Source organism: Podarcis cretensis (genome assembly GCF_951804945.1).
Source record: "Podarcis cretensis genome assembly, chromosome: 13".
NCBI lineage: Eukaryota > Metazoa > Chordata > Lepidosauria > Squamata > Lacertidae > Podarcis > Podarcis cretensis.
The window spans coordinates 25,048,935-25,068,523 of NC_137182.1; the positions used below are offsets into that span (position 1 = coordinate 25,048,935).

The 19,589-nt window shown below is 45.1% G+C and overlaps 1 protein-coding gene and 1 long non-coding RNA gene across 5 annotated transcripts in view; one reads left to right on the forward strand and one right to left on the reverse strand.

The window, feature by feature from the left end:
• The window catches only part of SRCIN1 (SRC kinase signaling inhibitor 1), a 331,708-nt gene that overhangs the window by 300,556 nt on the left and 11,563 nt on the right, over positions 1 to 19,589 (reverse strand). The gene's annotated exons all lie outside the window — the stretch shown is intronic.
• LOC307200252 lies at positions 17,375 to 19,402 on the forward strand. Its single transcript, XR_013832356.1, has 2 exons — positions 17,375 to 17,452; positions 19,181 to 19,402. It is a non-coding gene; the product is annotated as an uncharacterized lncRNA (long non-coding RNA).

Consider the following 19,589-nt stretch of genomic DNA (forward strand, 5'->3'; position numbering starts at 1 on the left):
GATGTAGCCTGGCAGCAGTGTCCTCTGGTGCGGCGTGGGAGCTGGAACTTTGATGTTGCCCAAACAACTTTTGCCCACCCAGCCCTATCTCCAGCGTACCCAGCAAAAACTCAAAATAATTAATGCTTGGGTTCCTTTACGAACTGCAGCCCACAACCAAACTGAGGTGCAGTATGCACTGGGTGGATCTGTGGAGTTTGGGTGCAAAATTCTCTGGGATACCCACTTACCAAAGCACAGCTCAGCCTGCCTTTGGAAGCATGCGTTGCCACTGTCAAGACAGGTGAAGGCAGTTGAGCTGAAGGCCTGGTGGGTGGCCAAGCGGTTGCATAAAGCTCTACACTACACGCTGCCAAAATTCTTCACATTTCCATTCAAGCCCTATTCTCAGCGCTGCCTGATCATTCATTCATTGCAACAGCTGATTCACAAATGCATCGCTCAGCATCTGGCATGCAGATACTCCTTGTGAGCAGGTGACTGTGTGAACAGTTTCCACAGAACATTTTTGCATTTGAGGTTTGTGGCCTGCTGGGTGCTTGGCAATCCTCTTATTTCTGCAATCTCAGACATACAGACAAATCTGAGGTTCATCAGACATAGTATATAGCTTATGAGCTGCATTTATTCATTGATAGGCCGATTTTGGCAACAGGAGAGCTTTGTCTGGGCTAGGATGTTTGTTATTTGGTTTCTTCTTGCATCCGTTGCTGCTGCAGTTACTGAATGATGAATTCACACACACATGGGAGTTCACTCTGTTTACTAAATAAAGCCTTGCCCAAGGCCACTGAGTAAGAACTGAAAGCTGAGAATTTGTGGATACAGAGCAATATATGGGTTTTAAAAGGCATCTGTGGTTGTGTGGTTGCCAGAGGTGCTTGACGCTTTCCATACCTATGGTTAGTGTCACAGGGAATGCAGGATGCTAGGAAAATTATCCCCTGAATCAGAGGCGGAGCTAGCTGTTCCAGCACCCGGAGGGCTGTACACCCAGGGCTGGGGCTAGCTGCCTGTAGGGGTGGGGCTAGCGTCCCGGGGGGCACCACCCATGGCGAGAGTCCCAGGGGGCAGGGCGGTGATGTCACCCCCCCCTTAGGGATGACACCTGTGACGGGCCGCACTCACTACCCACCCCTTCCTCCGCCAGTGCCCAGAACCCCCCTATCCTACAGGAACTGGTTTCAGTTCAGTAAGCTCTGTTATAAGTGGTGGAGGATGGTGAACACTGAAGGTAAGAATTGCTTTCCCAATAGTCATCACTACATCTTGTAGCAATGAGTTCCACAAGTCAATAAGGTGCACTGCCTTCCGTTTACCTCCTACCAGTGTTTCATTGGATAACCCCAAATGTTATTTCTGACGTGCTAAAAAAAAGAGAGAAAATAATTCCTCCCTATCCACTCTCTCCTAGCAACATGCTTCGATCACAAACCTTCCTTCTTTTCCCCCAACTGAAAAAGCACAGGTTTTTAAAAGGCTTTTCTTTCTCCATCAGGGAGAATGGCTTTTCTTTCTCCATTCTCCCTGATGACTTTAGAAGTCTTTCTTCTGTCCCTTCTCTACTTCTGCAGTATTTTTTTAGAAAGACAAGAACAGCATGCGGCATTCTAAATATGGACACACCACAGATAGATACACACACACGCAATCACACACACACACCAGCTATAAGGGCAATAACACAGGTCAGAGTTCTCCAACTCTCCAGCACAATTACAGTTTAGTCAGAAGAGGGCTGTGAATTTCCTTGTTTTATTTTTATTTACATCTTCCAATTGTGGAACTGTTTACATGAAGGTTCTTCGCGCAGAATATATTAAAACACCAGCCCAGCATTTAAAACACAGGTTCAGATCTACAGGCCAGATGAGCAGCATAAGATGCATATGGTTGTCCTTGTAAGAGAAAAAGAAAAACCCAGTGCTGCTTGCACAAGTTTTGGCTGTCTAGTGTGATCCCTGCACACTTACCAAATTGTTGACCCCTGCCTTTTGTCTCAAATATGTTCATTCTTAAGTTTATCACATCCCAGTTTTATCATTAAAAACCTATAAAATTTGCATTATTTTTAGCATAATTCCACAAAATATGCATTTGTACATGCATGTTACCACAACACCACCTTTTTTTTGTATGCACATTAACCTTACTTTGGAGTCCATTTGTATGGGCGCCCTACTGGTGGCCTGGTAACATTTGTCTCGCAGGAGCTTCAACTTAATATCTCTCCACTCTTCTGGTTAGAGAGTAATTCCACCCAAACTTTACACATCACTTTACACTTTGGAGTTTTTTTTCCCCCAGCCATAAACTAAAATTACAAAATTTGGAGAAGCTGTGAAAAATAACACCTGCATTCCAATTCACATATTAGTCCAGGAACTGCAAATCTGGTCAGTTTGCTTTAAAATGTGGGCAGGAATTCTCAGGCATAATCCTCTCCCCACCATTGCCTTGCTGCAGGCTTTTTCCCATTCATTACAGCCAGAGTCTCTCTAAACACCTGTATCCACACATGAACCATATTATTTATTTAGAAGCCTTCCTGTGGCCCCCCTCCTATGCCAGTAGATGATGACACCGCCACTCTCTGGCCTTCTGCAGTGATGCTCACCGACAATGGTGATCCAGGCAGGAAGCATTTTAAATTTCCCACATGCCCTGGAGGGTCCAATTTAGGCATTGGGAGAAATTAAAATGAAGGTGCCTGCAATAATACTACCCCAATCCTTTGGATAGTCACATATCCTGCATTATAGAGGAAGACGATCCCATATTAGAAAGTATGTTAGAGGAAAGGTAAAGGAACCCTGAATGGTTAAGTCCAGTCAAAGGCCACTATGGGGTTGCAGTGCTCATCTTGCTTTCAGGCCGAGGGAGCCGGCATTTGTCCACAGACAGCTTTCCAGGTCATGTGGCCAGCATGATGAAACCACTTCTGGTGCAACGGGACACCGTGACGGAAACCAGAGCGCATGGAAACACTGTTTACCTTCCTGCCACAGCAGTACCTATTTATCTACTTGCACTGGCGTGCTTTCAAACTGCTAGGTTGGCAGGAGCTGGGACAGAAAAACGGGAGCTTACTCTGTTGCGGGGATCCAAACTGCCAACCTTCTGATCAGCAAGCCCAAGAGGCTCAGTGGTTTAGACCACAGCACCACCCATGTCCCATGTTCAGTCTAAGCCCAGTTTAAAGAGAAAGGACCCTAAAATGGACAGCAGCAGGAACCTTGAAGCTGCCCATCAACATTACCTCCTCGACAGCAAACTGAGAAGGCCATGCAGGTCTCATGGTCCCAAGCATTCCTCTCTATGGTGTTACTGCAACAATGGTGAGATGCATTGTTATTTCTATCTAAAATTATAGCAATTTGTCACCCCGGTACTGAAAATACCTTTGTCTTATGTCTTTGTAAGTTATATTGCAATCCTATACAGGTCAACTCAGAAGTAAGTTGAATTCAATGGGTCCTATTCTCAGATAAATCACTGCAAGGACTGCAGCCTTAATAAGTTTAGGGTCCAATCCTATGAACTCACCTATTGCTAAGACATGTGTAAGATTCTGCTGCAAGAGACTTCAAAACAGCAAGAAATACATGCAATTTGAGGAAGAAACTTGGAAGAGCCACTCTCTTCACAAATAGCTACTGTGCGGTTACAACCTTGGATGAGCCACACGGACTATTGCTAGCACCTGTCGTCCACCACAATCCTCCTTCCAAGAGTTGTCCCTTCTCTGAACCCCGATGAAGGTCTCTTCAATGCTCTGGGTTGCGTCACCCCCCCTTCCCACCCCCAATTTTGCAGCTGCAGCTGGGGGAATCTTCTGTTCACCTCCAGCCTAAAAGAGCAGCTGCTCACAGCTGCACAGCCCTGGATAAAAGGTCACCTCCGTGCCAGGCATGTATATATACGCCAAACCAGCCTCCCCTAAATGGGAAGAAAGAAATGTGCAGAAAATAAAGAGAAATGGTCTTTGCTCTCCACTTGAGAACAAGAGCTGTTGTGTTCAACAAGACACGAATACAAGTATACAAGAGACCTGCAGTCAAAAAGAACGGACGAAAAAGAGGCCGATTTACATCGACTTACTGTACTGCGAAATTTAACTTCCCACCCCAGCCCTCTTAGGGCTTCTTCAACCCTGCAACATTTCAACTTGTGTAAGGAATACTGTGTGGGAATACTATGGAGCTCACATACAGATTGTCATATAGATTGATTATTGCATATACTCCTCCCCCCCCCCCAACAACCCTCTGCTTGTGTGTGTTTTGCTGCATGCATTCATACTTGGAAGCTATTTATTTATCTTTGTAGAAATCTTTCTACCTCTCTGGCTTGAAACTAAATTATTCGTAACATGATACAAAAACAAGTTAAAGTGCAAATAAAATAAACCAGAATGATTTCAAAATACAAAGACTTTGAAAAGGCTGCAATGCCTTTAGAAACAAAAGTAGGGTTAAAATTAAGTCTAAAATGGATGGCTGAGGTGATAAGCAGGTCCTAAGACAACAAAGTGGACATTTCTGGGCTGAGCATTCCTCAGCTGGGCTGCTATCATTGAAAAAGCCCTCCCCCTCACAGCCACACGTCTTCCTTGTACTGTAACACCTCCTGCTTACCTGTATAGATGTATGTGTGTGTGAGAGAGAAAAACTATCTCTGGAAAGGAGCAAAAGGGCAAACTCAAAGGCCCCAAACAAGCCCCCTACCATCCCACAAGGATGCAAAGAAAGGCCTAGAATTCTATTCTCCACTTCCTGAATCAAGGAGGAACAGGTCCAGTAGCAAAGGCCCTGCCCACAAGGATGGAATCAGAAGGAAGGGCTATTTGTGGTCATTTCTGGAGAAGGTGGGTATTTCACAGTGAGTTCGGTGCATGTTAGTGGGGAAACAGCCTAGTGCTTTCAAGCCCTCTTCCCCCTTCAAGCCCAGTCAGGAATGGACAGATAAGAGATTCCAGGATAGGGTGTCTAAACCCACCCACCCAGAGTCTCTTGGCTGCTGTCTTTATTCACTAGAATTCCAGGCAGGGATCCGGTGTATGGTGAAACAGCAGGCTCTGAATCATGTTTTTATATTGTGATTCTAGGCTGTAACCGCCCTGAGACCTGCGGGTACAGGGCAGTATACAAATTTAATAAATAAATAAAACGATCCTCTCCTTTCCTTTTAGGGGATTTGCTGTGTTTATCTTACTTTTCAACTTTAGACCACTAGTAGTCAGGCTGTCATCCATTTTGGTGATAGCAGATAGAATGAAAGCTGTGTTACACCTGCTGACCCAAAAAACAACATGGCGGCGGCGGCGGCGCTCTGATTCCCTTTTTGTAGTGATGGAGCTGGCAACAACCTGTAGGTAATAAGGCCCAGTTCAGACGTGTGATTAAGAAAGCTTAACTGTGATTTTGTATGATGTGTGGAATGATAAGCTGTGGTTTGTTAGCAGGAAACCAGAACCAAAAGTGGGCTTGCAAACCATGTTTGAGCTAACCATGGCTAGGCATGATCTACAGTTGTACTGGGGGCGGGGGGATGCCCTAAAATACCCCATAACCACACTATTTGGTAGAACTTTATTTTTGTATCCCAGTACATTGTATGAACGGTCTTATACATTAGCAACAGGCAGAATATCTGCCCTGCAGGCCTCTGAGTTGGAAAGGAGGAGAGGAAGAGATAAAAGGGAGTGGCAGAAAAAAGAAAAGAGCAGGGAGAGGTGGTACCACAGATCTGGTCTCCTGGCACCAGCATCCCTGCCACTGACAGCAATAAAACCAAGCGGGTGGCGCTGTGGGTTCAACCACAGAGCCTAGGATTTGCTGATCAGAAGGGCGGCGGTTCGAATCCCTGCGACGGGGTGAGCTCCCGTTGCTCGGTCCCAGCTCCTGCCCACCTAGCAGTTTGAAAGCACGTCAAAGTGCAAGTAGATAAATAGGTACCGCTCTGGCGGGAAGGTAAACAGCATTTCCGTGCGCTGCTCTGGTTCGCCAGAAGCGGCTTAGTCATGCTGGCCACATGACCCGGAAGCTGTACGCCGGCTCCCTCGGCCAATAAAGCGAGATGAGCGCCGCAACCCCAGAGTCGGCCACGACTGGACCTAATGGTCAGGGGTCCCTTTACCTTTACCTTTTAAGGCCAAGGGAGGGGTGGTACAGGTGCTACTGGTCGGAGTGCAGCATTAGCTCTGCCAATGTACCCGGCATCACCCTGACCTTGCCACCACCCTGCCCTGCTCCTGCACCATTGAGGTCCACAGTGGTGATGCTGCAGCTGGGATACCACCTCCGTGGCAACAACCCACCCCAGCAGATGCCCCTGGAAAAGCAGGTAACTCAAGCCCCACTTGCTATTGGCATGCAGCCCCTGATAAATTGCCCCCTTAACAGAAAAAGGGATTCCTGCATCTGATTTAAGCGTATGTTTATGATTTGCATTTTGCTCTGTCTGTTTGGAATGTGCACGAATAAGCAACCTGTACATTAATAAAAACTGAAAAGATGTTTGGTAAGGGAGTCTGTGGAAAAAAAATTGCAGGTCAGGGAGGGAGATGAACAATTTTGTTATTGTGCCGAGATCTATACCTGAATTCCCATATCAAATAGAGAAGGAAATTGCCTCATTCTGCTCTTGATGGGTTGTCCAATTTCTCTCCCCCCTGCCCTGCAGCACTCACTTCTGTTGCTCCATTGGCAAGAACAGTGTCACTGTCAATGCACATGCATGGATAGAGAGGAGGACACAGCGGAGGAGAAGAGTGGGAACAGTCATCTTTTCCCGTTTTCCTCCCGTCTACCCACATAGGTGGACTTTGTATGGTCAAGGAGGAAAAATGAAGGGGGGCAAAAAAGGGGGGCTTCTGAAGACACACAGAGATGTGTGTGAGGATCAGAGGGAGAAGAGATAGAGAAGATAGAAGCAGAGTGATGCTTGCTTTTATTTTAAGATGTCATGCTGGGCAGAATTGCTAGCAATTTTGTGTTGCCAAGAAATAGAAGGGGGGACGGACATTTTTTTGTGAAACTAGCCGGGTGCTCTAATGGAAGAACATCAAAAGGTGAGAGAGGGAAAGCGAGAATGCAGTATAAAAAGACGCACACACAAGCTAATTTTCTGGTGCAAATGCATAAATCTGCCCGGTGTTTTTTTTATTATTATTTTATTTTTTGCCTGTATTCTGTTCAGGGGATTAGAAATGTGCTTGGTTCATGTCTTTCATTTGAGTGAGCTTCACTTCTCTTAAGACTCCGTCGTGTGTAGTAATGCCGTCTTAATAAAATAATGAGCAATTTCTCCGGCTGTGAAGAGGAAATTGATAATTACCAACCATCACCACCCTGCTCCAAAACACAAACAATGAACAGGAACTGACTAATTAAGGACCAGTTCTGGAATGCTGGTGAACAGGAAGAAGCTACTTAAAGGGGTAGAAACCTAAGAAGCAAAAGCCATTTTGAAAGAAAAGAAACAAGGAGGAAACTATTACATATAGGAGCAGTAGCCCGGGGAATTTTCAGGGGCATTTTGCCAGTCCACACTAGACGTGTCAGCAATACAACTGTGTTTTACGTTTTGAAAATTACTGTGGATCAGTTACAAAAGAAGACAGGAAGATAACACAGAGGAAACTGGGATCCAGTTGGCTGGCTATGATGTTGTTGTGTGAATTCTCTCCAAAAACTATATGTACAAATTACCGGTATTCCATTCTTGGGGCAGCAGGGAATCAGCTACTGTGGAATCAGCCTAAGATCTTCCAGAGTACCTACTTTTGAGCAATCATAATGATTTGCTTGCACAAGGGTTGTGGGGAGGTTACGGTATATGATGCCCACTACTTATTGAGCATTCTGATTTGTTAGCGGGGAGGTTATAAAGCATTGCAACAAGCCATTGTTATTCTAGCACATTTTCCTATCACTTTTCTTATTACAAGAAGTGTTCCCCCCAACGCTTTCTTTGTGTGTGGAAGCAAGCTAGTTGTGCAAGAGCAACAGTTCCGCATTGTGCAACCTGAATTTGCCATTATGCGATTGAATCTCAGCCACAAAATTCTCCTGGATGCACCCTAAGTCAGAACAAAGGATCCCCACTGAGTGCTGAGGAATCAGAACTACCGTATTTTTCGCTCTATAACACGCACCCGACCATAACACGCACGTAGTTTTTAGAGGAGGAAAATCCGTAGGCATGCCACCCGTAGGCATTTCCTCCATAACACGCACAGACATTTCCCCTTACTTTCTAGGAGGAAAAAAGTGAGTGTTATGGTGCAAAAAATACGGTATTTCCACTGAAGTTGTAACTCCAACAGATACAGACACTGCAAAGCTATTGAAAGGGCTACAGAGAAGGGTGCTGGGTGTGCTGTGAGCTGCGTGAGATTGGTAACCCAATCATATGCAAAGGAGCCTGTGTAATGTAGTAACTGGGCTGTGAGAACCTTGACATCTCCAGTTCAAATGTTGCCTTTGCTGTAAACTTACTCTGTGGCAAACCATAGTTTCCCTTCCCTCCATCTGCAACATGGGGACAATAACACTGATCTACCTGCAATTGTTGCTAAGGCAATGGATTTTATCCAGTGCTAGTCTTACTCAAAGTAGATCTACTGAAGTTAATGGACACGACTAACTTAGGTTTATTTATTTCAGCAGGTGTGCTCTAAGTAGGACTAGCATTGGATACAAGCCAATGTATGTGAAGTACTTTGAAAAGTCATAAAGGGCTAGATAAAGGCCAAGTATTACACCAAAGATCCCATGGATCACATCTGCATCAACATTTTTAGTCATTAAAAAGTTTGTGGTGTGGAGTTAACCCTGATAACCAGCCTTTACTATGGCAACAAGCAAAAATGATGGTCTGCATATATTACTGCTCTTTCAGCTAGCTTTCAGAGTCTTAATTTCCACATCTTAGTATCTTTTATAACATACTTTTTGATTCTAATAATCATAATAATAATGGAATGACTGCTGGACCATAAGAAGATTATTTATTTACAGGGTGACCCAAAATGTGCTCTCTGATATCTTGCTGCTGCAGAGAGCTCATTGTTAAGATGGCATTTATAGGAGAAATACTGATCACATTCTTTCTTTCCTTCACTCGTAATCTTATCAGGATCTCTTCCCTTGCAAGCCCACAGATTAAATTAATTAAATGGCAGAGGCAATGGCTATTTTAACTCAATCTCTTTCTGCCCCCAAAAAAGAACATTGTTCTGAAGAAAGAAATGCTTCGTTGGAATGGCCACTAAGGTAGAAGGCAAGACGGAAGGAGAGAGAACCTGCAGATTTTGCACTCCTAGATACTGCAAAAAGGGACAACATAATGACAGCAAATATAGAATGAAGACGGTGCCATGCAGATCAGGGTTTGCTAAAGAAATATATTAAAATTCCCTAGAGATGCCATAGATAACTTTTTAAAATAACAAATTTCATGATGGACGAATCTATCTGCAGTTAAATAGAACCTTCATGAAGGGAGGCAGTATACCTCTGAGTGTCAGATGGTGGGAACAGAGGAGGTCTGTGGTCCTCATGTCCTATTTTGAGCTTCCGAAGGCACCTGGGTAGCCACTGCTGGAAAAATGAAGGTGGACTAGATAGACGGTGTATGCTACTGTCAGGACAATACTTTGGGGCAGATGTCCAGGGCCAACTCTGTGCAGTGAGGAGCCCCCACCAAATGCATCAGGGCTGGCTTACCACATTTTGAAGCAAACTACCATCTGAAGATGATGGTACCACTGATATGGACCTAGATCAGAGCCAGCCAAGGATTGTTTATGTGGGAGTTCCCACCACACTACATCAGCTCCCAAATTTGGCTAGGTTCAACAGGACCCACTCCAGAAGTAGGCAAAGGTGGCTACATGCCAGGACCGTCCCAGAAGCACCACCGTCCTTGCTTTTGCACCGAGCACCCAGGATGGTCAAATGCAGTGATAGCAGATTCTGAGTCTGTGCACTCCAACTCTTCCAGGCTAAAGAAAGTGGTGCATTGTCCAAAGACACCCCCCCCCCCCCGCAAATAAAACCCCACTGAACTTGAAAAGGGAGCTCAACCGTTGTGCTGAAGATGTGACAAAATGTCATGATGGGGAGATGGTGTAGCGTTGGTGGTTAGAATTCAAATGCTTCAGCCTTGTGGGATATTCACATCTCAGCAGCTACTGTGTTCATGAGTTGAAATTCAATTTGCCTGTTAAATTAATTTGAGCTCCTTTTTCTTAACTGCTATCTTATACAACGTGATGACAGCAAACGGTTGGATGAGAGGTTCTCAGCACCTTAACAGGTTTTTTTTCCTGTTTGCGGCTTGGGAGTTTGCAAGAAAAGGGAAACGCATCTTTGTGCAAGCCTTGAGTGGAAAGGGTGGATTTCAATAGCAGGGGTGTGTGTTAAGCCACATGGTAAAAAAAGGTTAAACTAGGAGACCTAAATCCACTTGTAGAAGATTCGTAACATGCTTTGGTCCCAGACGGACAGACCTGGGGTCTGGATGGTCAGCCAAGGATTTAAGTCTTCAGCTGCCTCTCCATAATCAGCAAAGCTGCACGTTCTAATGAGAAAATCCTCTTAAAACTCCAGGAAGAAAGTGAATCTTGTTCAAAGCAGCTGGATTTTCTTGCTGCATGCGTAGGATGACTGCTGGGATGAGCTTGTTGGTAGAAAAAGGACAGAACAAGGAAGAAATGGAACAGGAGCTCCGCCTTCCCTTCTGGAGAAAAGTGGATAGAATAATAATGCAGAGATGGAAGGGAATGACTTGGTGACGGCAGGGATCCCAAGCACCCGGAAATCTCATGTTGGCAAATAGGAATTAAGGGTCCGCACTGACCAGAAGATTTAATTCAGACCTCCATTGGGTGCTTTGGAAAATAGCCCTCCAAATCCAAATCACTTTGTAGACTGCCAAATTTAACTCAGGGGTCCATTCAAAGCTGCTTTACCTTTTCCCTGCCCCAATTCATTTATGGGAAATGTGGGGAGGGGACACTTTTGACTCCCCCCCCCTTTGGCAGAAATGGATGAAATTTGCAAACACACTAGCCCCTCCAGAGTGGGTGAAGCTTGCCCTAGTACAGAGAAATAGATCCTGCAGATTTTGTATTGAGCACCTCTAATGTCTAATATTTTAGGGTAGAACTGGATTAAATTTGTAGGAGAGGTCGCACCTTCTGAAGACCTGAATCCTGCTAAATCTCATAACAGTTGCTGATCTGAAAATTGCAGACATAAGAGATGAGCCGCTGGGTAAGAAACCTGACAAATTGAAGGCAGTTGGGTACAGGGGCTTAATCTGCAAACAGGTTGCTGAGATATCACAATATAGGATATGCAATAGTGTGTGCCATTGTGAACTAGGTGTGGTGCAGTTAGGCTAGGATCTGGGGGACTAGGGTTCAATCCCCACTCAGCCATGAAACTCATTGGGTGACTGTGTCACTGCCTCTAGGGAAGTTTTTAATGTTTGATGTTTTATTGTGTTTTTAATATTCTGTTGGGAGCCACCCAGAGTGGCTGGGGAGGCCCAGCCAGATGGGCGGGGTATACGTAATAAATTATCATCATCATCTCAGCCTACCCTACATCAGAGGGTCGTTGTGGGGATTAAATGAGAGGGAGGGAGAATCATGTACAACACCTTGAGATCCTTGAAGAAAAAGATGAGCTATAAATGCAATAGATGATAGACAGACAGCAGAATTAAATAAGGGCATGGAGATTTTATTCAATGATCAAGGAGGCAATGATCTCGTGCAGATGTGGCAAAAAACTTGCATGCATGAGGAGCACCAATCCTACAGTAAACACTTGTCTGGAAGCAGCCTAGATCAGCCTCTGGTTCTGACCCAGCAGGGCTCTTCTTATGTAGTGTTGGGAAAGGAAGTTACAAGGAGAAAGAAGGATGGCATCTGCAAACCTCACTTACAGAGAGAGGAAGGGCTGTATGCTAAGAAAAATTAAGAGGAGAGGAGAGGGAGCTCTGGAGACCAAGACTTCTGAGCCAGGGAGCCGAACAGGCAGGGAGGCCAAAGGAGTAGGGAGCCGGCATTTCATACGGATTGGAACAAATCAGCTAAATCGTTGGCTGCAGGTCTTTTCATTTCAAATATTTATTCACTGCTGTGGAGAGCAAGTGCTTGAAATATTGATGTTGGAGGGCTACGGTTTTGAAATATACATCTTTTCTCCCCAAGCCCTGCCAGTGGGTTACCTGTGTTGCGGCATTATTTCTTAGACCAGGTATGGGGGACCTGAGGCCTTATAGGTGTTGCTGAAGTACAGCTCCCCTCATCCGTAGCCATTGGCCATGCTTACTGTGGCTGATGGAGTTCAGCAATATCTGGCGGGCCAAAGATTCTCTACACCTGGTGGTAGAGCTCATCCTTAACTTTCAGGGTTGGCCAAACACATTTTGCAGCCTGAGGCAAAGAACAAGATGGTTCTCTCCCATTCCAGAATCTTCCTGTACCAGGCTGGTAATGGGACAGGCTGTTTTACTATAGCTGAGGGCGGTAGGCCAGCTTAGGAGGCACAGGGCAGGGCAGCAACCTCATTTTGCCCAATGGTAGCGCTGGCCCTATATATGTGCTATGGAAAAATTTAGCCCGGAAAGCAAGTGCTCTGGATATGAATCTTCTTTCCACTGGAAACGCAACTAAGCCGACGCCCACTGCAGAAGCATTGCAAGGTCTTTCCAATTTGATCTGGTGTCAGGGTGGCTGGCATTGGACCTTCTGAGGTTTTTATTCTTAAAATCAGAACTTAAATCTGTGGTCTAGAAGTCCACAGTTGTCTGAGAAAAGTAAAGGTGGCACTGTGAAATGGAATGCTGCCTCCTGATCTATAGCCTTATGATGCATTGCTCACGTGTTGCCAGTTCTTCTCCATCTGCATCTTGACAGCAAATTAGGTACGACCAAGGATTTGTATATGCTGCAATTACATGACTACATCAAACAAGTGTGGCAGAGCCCTTAAGAGAAACATGGACTGTCCTCTTTAAAAAACAAACACCAGTATTCTAGTCCTTAAAGTCTGCAAACGCAGGAATGAAAGTATGTAAGCAATGCATAGTTTATTTTATTTTAGGTATGATTCCATTGAGCCAGAGCCTAACTAGACATTACAGTGACAGACGCTTTCGTTTAAAGACAGCCATATCCAAATCACATATGGAGTGGATGGAGTGGGGTGGCATATCTGATTATTTTTCAAAGCAAAATAAATACAGAGGTATCTCGGTTTTCGAACGTCTCTGTTGATGAACATTTTGGTTTTTGAACGCTATAAACTTGAAAGTAAATGCTTCGGTTTTCAAACACGCCTCGGAAATCAAACATGCCACACAGCTTCCACTGAGTGCAAGATCCTGAGGCCTAGCTGTCGGCTACTGAGTTTTCGGTTTTCAAACCTTTCAGAACTCGAACGGTCTTCCAGAATGGATTACGTTCAAAAACCGAGGTACCACTGTATGTAGGTAAGGGGTACTAAGTAAAAATTTCAACAGTCCAATGTGAACTTGAGTGCCCTTTACATCTCTGTGTTCTTCCAATTGAGTAGTAAAAGCAAAATACATTACACAAAACACACACAGAGATACACATTGTGTACTGCTGGGTGGAGGAGGCAAAGCTCAAACATGGCCAGTGAGTTAGGGGGTCCAGTTAACAGTCTGGGGTCCTGGAGAGAAGTGGGATCAATGAAAGAGTAGTGAGCCTGGGGCGGGGCGGGTCACAGAGGCTTCAGACACAGCAACTCCTAGAAAAGGGATCCTGGTAGGGTGTCGAATGAAGGCCAGCCAGCTACAAGGCTTGCAGGACCATGGACAGATCACTGGAAAGGAACAAAGAAGTCTTAACTCCAGCCTCTCTCTACACAGGTTCTGAATACCTCCCCCAGCTCCCAACCATTCTCTGCTCAGCATCTCCAAGTTGCTTTGGGAAAGGCACCCGTATTGTGTCAAACGGTGGAGGCTGATCCATTTGGGCAAATAGGGCACTGCCAGCCCTCAGCCAAAAATCATCCTTCAACCACCTCCCCTCTCACATACAGGCATCTCCCCACTTACACACCGCACCGTGAAATAGTTAAATAAATCAATTTAAACTGCAAAAAGGGCAAGAATGGCCCCCAAAGAGCAGGAAAGCTGCAAAAATGGTGCAAAAATAGCAGGAAGATAGCTAGAAACCCCATGAGTCTTTGCATTGACCTTAGATACCTATGGAGAGTTGGCACTTGAGAAAGCACTTTGGGGTACCCGTCTGAAGCACAGCCAGGCACTTTGGGGTACTGGTCTACCCCCCCCCCCTTGTTGTTGTGTACAGTGTCCTCCAGTGATGAGGAAGATTGAGAATCACCATTGCTACCATTCATGCCAGTCTGGTAAGTGCTGCTGGGTTTTTTAAAGGGTTTTTCAAGGGTTGCCAGAGGTTTAAAGGGTGTTGGCTGAACAGCACTGCCAATCACAAAACATTACTAGGGAGAGCAGTTGCCATTTGAAGAAGACGAGGGCGAAGGAGAAGCTACTCTCACTTATAGGTAGGAAAGGGTTAAGCAGGGCTAGAGGACTCCCTGCTTTTCCATTTATCCTTTTGTGCCCTTCAGTTCCCTGATCAGTAGCACTAGCCAATCAGAGGAGTCCCTCAGGGCCCATTAAGTAACTGAGGGGATGTGCTGCGGTTCTGAAGAGCTGCCTACCAATCAGGTGCATTGTGCCTTCCATTTCAATCATCTTGACCTATCAGGTACATCTTCATTCTGTGGATGTTGGGGTGGGGTGTTTCTTTTGGGTCTGCAGAAGTTTTTCCTCTCTCTTCCAGGACTGAGACCAAGCAGTAGCCAGCAAGGCTTTCAGTAAATGGAGAAACTTCTCAGTAAATGGCTTTGGTTTTTTTGTTTTTTTGTTATTCTGATATGAAGGCAGAAGGCAGGGAAATATTCTGAGTTAAGTCCCGATAGTGCCCACCGTCCCAAAGGCAACGTTAAGAGAGCAGTCAGACAGCCCAATGGACAAATACAGGTGCAGGTCCAATTCAATGAGAAAGATTCAAAGTCAAACCATAAGGCCAAGTTCCCACCTCAGAAGATGATCCAGGGCTGGAATCCTAAGTTCAGTTTAGAAATCACAGTCTATTGGAGTTCCTGAAGCAGCCAAGCCGTGGTCCGCCTACAGCGAAAGTTGATCAGAAACAGTGTGTCTGCCTGACTTCTCTTTTATTCCTCCCAATATTAATGATAAACCTGAGCTTGCTCCAGCTGGGTAGCTGTGTCTCCTCTCCACTTAACAAAGCACGTGATCTTCACCTGCGCTTAATCAAACTTGGTGGCCACAAACCTCCTACAGGACAAGTCCCAGGATCTTCACCTGAGCAATGAGTAAGCTGGGCTGTGGTCTCTTGCCTGCCTCAGGCTCTTCCCATTATTCCTGATGCCTCAGAGTCCATGCTGTTTGTGGAGACGGGGCACCTCTGGTTCTGGTGATGTGTCCGCCTTCCCAGGTTTCTGCGAACTGTCAGGTGCCCCTTCAACATCCACTGGTGTCCCTTGAGTACCTTCTAAATCACCAACCTCCTGTTCTCCATCTTCAGCTTGTCCTGGTGTGTCCCAATCGTGGCTACACCCCTTGCCAGGATCCTCTTCCCCTTCCTCAGTGTCCTGCCAGTTCATGACAGTGTGAGAGAGGGGGGGATATTCTAGACTCACTTCTCCTTTCACCATTAATTCTTGTTTATTTACTTCAATGAATAAAGCTATCAATGGCTACTACCCCGATGCTGTGTTCTGCCTCCACACCGCCGGGGGCAGTATACTTCTGAATACCAGCTGCTGGAAACCATAGATGGGGAGAGTACTGTGACTCTGTCAGGTCCTGTCTGTATGCTTCCCATAGCCATCTGTTGGCTACAAGAGAATGCTTGTTTCAAGCCTAATTTCAGTGGGGTGGGATCCCGTGGGCACACGTGTGTCTGTGGGTGGCACAGTGGTACCTTCTAATCTAACTGCTGAACTACATTGACACTACAAGGCTTTCACTTTAAAAGCAGTGGGAAAGTTGGAGGTGGTACCTTTCCTCCAGGTTTCAAGGTTCTGGAAAACTTTTAATTGGTAGTTTTTTCTTTGGTTCCTTCACTAGCAAAATAATAGATGAACCGAGCGACCCTGTTGGGAAAGGTCAGTAGTAAAGCGAAATAATTATCATCTCTGTTCTTCAACAGGGATGTCTCCAAGGCCTTCTCAAATCAGGGATGTGCCTCCTACTTACCCAATTAGTCAGATTCTCAGTGGCCTCACAATCATTCCCTTGCCTCCACATAGGATGTTTCCTCACCTAAATTATTAGAACCGGTCGTGTTCATCAGGCCTCGCAAAAATGACTCTGGTTTCTGGTTTCTTCTCACATACCAGAGGATGAACTTGGCACTTCTTGAAGAGGTTGCATAGCCTTTTCAACCAAGGACAGAATTTCCCGAGAGAAACCGGGGTTGTAGTGCCTTTATGCTGCTGTTAACTTGGGACGTCCAACACCACCAGACTTGACATGAATTTGCTATCATGCGCATCTCGTGGAGAGCTGGACTCAAAGCACATATTGTCAAAACACCCTCCAAAACTTGGAGATGGCCTTATTATAATAATTATACCAACAAAAGAAGAGGCAAACATTTCTCCTGAAGCATTTAAACTGGCCCTGATGATAATCATTTTGAAACAATCCAGACATGACTGGGGAGGGATTGTCTCCTAGGGTTCTAAATCTTCATAGAATCAGAATACAAGGACTGCTAAGAAGTCCTCCTTACATATTAAAAGATGTCATGATTTTCTGCACAGCTTCGCATCCCTAACTGATGTTACAATTCCCTAACAAATGATATGATACTCAAACAAAATGATTCCCCAACTTCCCCACTCTCTCTTCAACTTGCTAACTACCGGTAACACTCACTAACTCCCAGCCTTTTTGAGGATTTGGAAATGGGACTGATAATAAATTAACATCTTTCATGCAGCTGAACTTCAGTAGGCGTGGCGAGGAGCGAGCAGTGGGCTTGTTCTTACATTTGGAACTGCGAATTTGGATACTGGACAGTGGAAACAGACCTTAGTGGGGATGCCTTTTTCTGAGATCTATTCATAGGGTAGCATGCATTACATGCTGGTATGTGGGGCAGGGGGCGAGCAGCGACTCTGGGCAGCTTCCAACACTGCCCCAATATTTGCCAAACTTACAAGTCCGCTGTTTTCACAGCCCCCCCTCTAATTCTCGCCACCTCTTGCTCTCTCGCCTTACTCGCTCAAAGATCTGCTCTTACCAAAGTTCTCTGGTATGTCACACAGCAGGCAGGCATGTCACGATGAAGGGTGTCACCTTTACCTTGAGCAACCTTGGTCAACAAAGGGCAGTGTTCCTCTTAATAGTAGGTAGTTTTTATTGCTTTCAGTGTATTATGCTTGCTTGCTTGCTAGATCCGGCCCAATCGCCTTCTAAATCCAGCCAGCGGACAGTCTGAGAATTAGCATATTTTTACATGAGTAGAATGTGTGCTTTTATTTAAAATGCATCTCTGGGTTATTAGTGGGGCATAGGAATTTGTTCATTATTTTTTTTCAAAATAAAGTCTGGCCCCAAACAAGGTCTGAGGGACCTGCTGAAAAAGTTTGCTGATCCCTGATCTAGACCTCCCCTCATCCAATGGATTCCAGTGCAGTGTCTAATCGTAACAATGCAAGCAGGAAACTAGATGGGTTGATAGCCTGTGGCTGTATAAGGCCCTATTCAATGCTCTGAGGAGTAGAGATGCCTGGCATTATGGAGTTGGGCTGGGGAGATTCATCACAGATGTGAAGGGAGAGAAATGCGCTCTGCTACTTTACGAAGCTGGTTCTTGCGTTGGTCAAACTTTAAGAATGACGTGTTTTTGAATTTTAAAACTTGCAAGCTTTTAAAGCTCCTGAATATATATTTGCTTCAAAATGTCTTGAGTTTCTATAAAGGGTCTTGCATCTGTGAGCATTGGAGCATAGGCACAGCGAGCACAAAAAGACTTGTGTCACATCCACACCATACATTTAAAGCATGTGTCTTCCCCCAAAGCATCCTGGGAACTGTAGTTTTACCATCAGAGCTACAGTTGCAAGGACCCTTAACAAAGTGCGGTTCCCAAGATTATTAGGGGAAAGCCCTATGTTTTACATGTACTTTAAATGTATGATGCGGATGTAACCTTACTATAGCTCTCCTGCATGCAGGTCTGTTGCTATTGGTTGCAGGCGCACCATGCATTTGAAGCACATAACTTCCCCCCCAAAGAATCCTGGGTACTGTAGTTTGCTAAGCATGCTGGGAATTGTAGCTGTGAGGGATAAACCATGATTCCCAGCATTCTTTGGTGGAGGGAGCGATGTTCTTTAAGTGTATGGTATGCACACAGCCTTTACGTACAACTCTGAAGATGCTACTAAAAAGGGATGGACTAGGAGAAATAATACGTTTGACAGAAGCAGATGTGTTCATTAAATTCTGAATCCGAGTATGAATAAAGCAGGGAGATGGAGGTTGATCTTAGAGCAAAAGGGGCATGCAGATGGGGTGGGGGGTGGGAGTGAACTTTCCCCATTCCTGCTGCTTATTCCCTTGTATAACCTCCCACCCTGAAGTGCTTTTCTCCCAGCTGAGCCTATGTCCTGTGTCAAAGCTTAGCTTAGAAACCACTTGAAGGAGAAGGTGAAAACTGTGTGCCTAAAAATGAAACCTCTCTCAATTTCCTTGCTTTCCATGTGACCTGTGGCTGACCTGGGTTTAAATATAAAACTGTTAATGTTCAGTTTGGTCCTGAATCAGGGAAATGAATTGCCTTCATTCAGGCAAGCGCCAAAAAAAAACCCCTCACCATAGCTGTTTGCAGTAGCAAACAAGTGTGTGTATGTGTGTGTGTGTGTGCGCACACACACACACACACACACACACACATCCAGCAAGACAAGACATTGCTCTACTGTTGCTGTGTCAGCCCTTGGGGGACATGCTGCATTAAATATAAATTATGGCTGGTGCACTTTGGAGTGGGGGGGATGGGGACAAGGCTGTTATTCTATTTTGTACTATACAAAAAGACCATTAATGCTCTTTCTTTCTTTCTCTGCAGCGAGAGGAGAGAGGCTAGAGAGCAGCATTTCTTCAACCCCACGTGTGTTTGCTAGAAAAAGATCATGGCTGATTAACCAATCTAGCGGGTACCATCTGGGGCTACGGTTTTGCCGAGTGTCTCAATTCCTTCTGCCTGTGCTGCTGGGAGCGCTGTTGAATAATCAGCCAGCCACCTGCCCCTCTGTGGTTTTATTTCCTATAAATGCATATGTCATCTCTGCCACTGGCTTCATCAGTACAACAAACTTAATAATAATAATAATTACACTTCTATTATTATTATTATTATTATTATTATTACATTGTGAAGTTTGGGCTTTTGTTTTAGGAAGGCATTCATGTGCTTGGTTTCCCCCTCCTTTTTAAAACAAAAACAAAAACTTTACTCTTTTGCATTTGGGGGTATG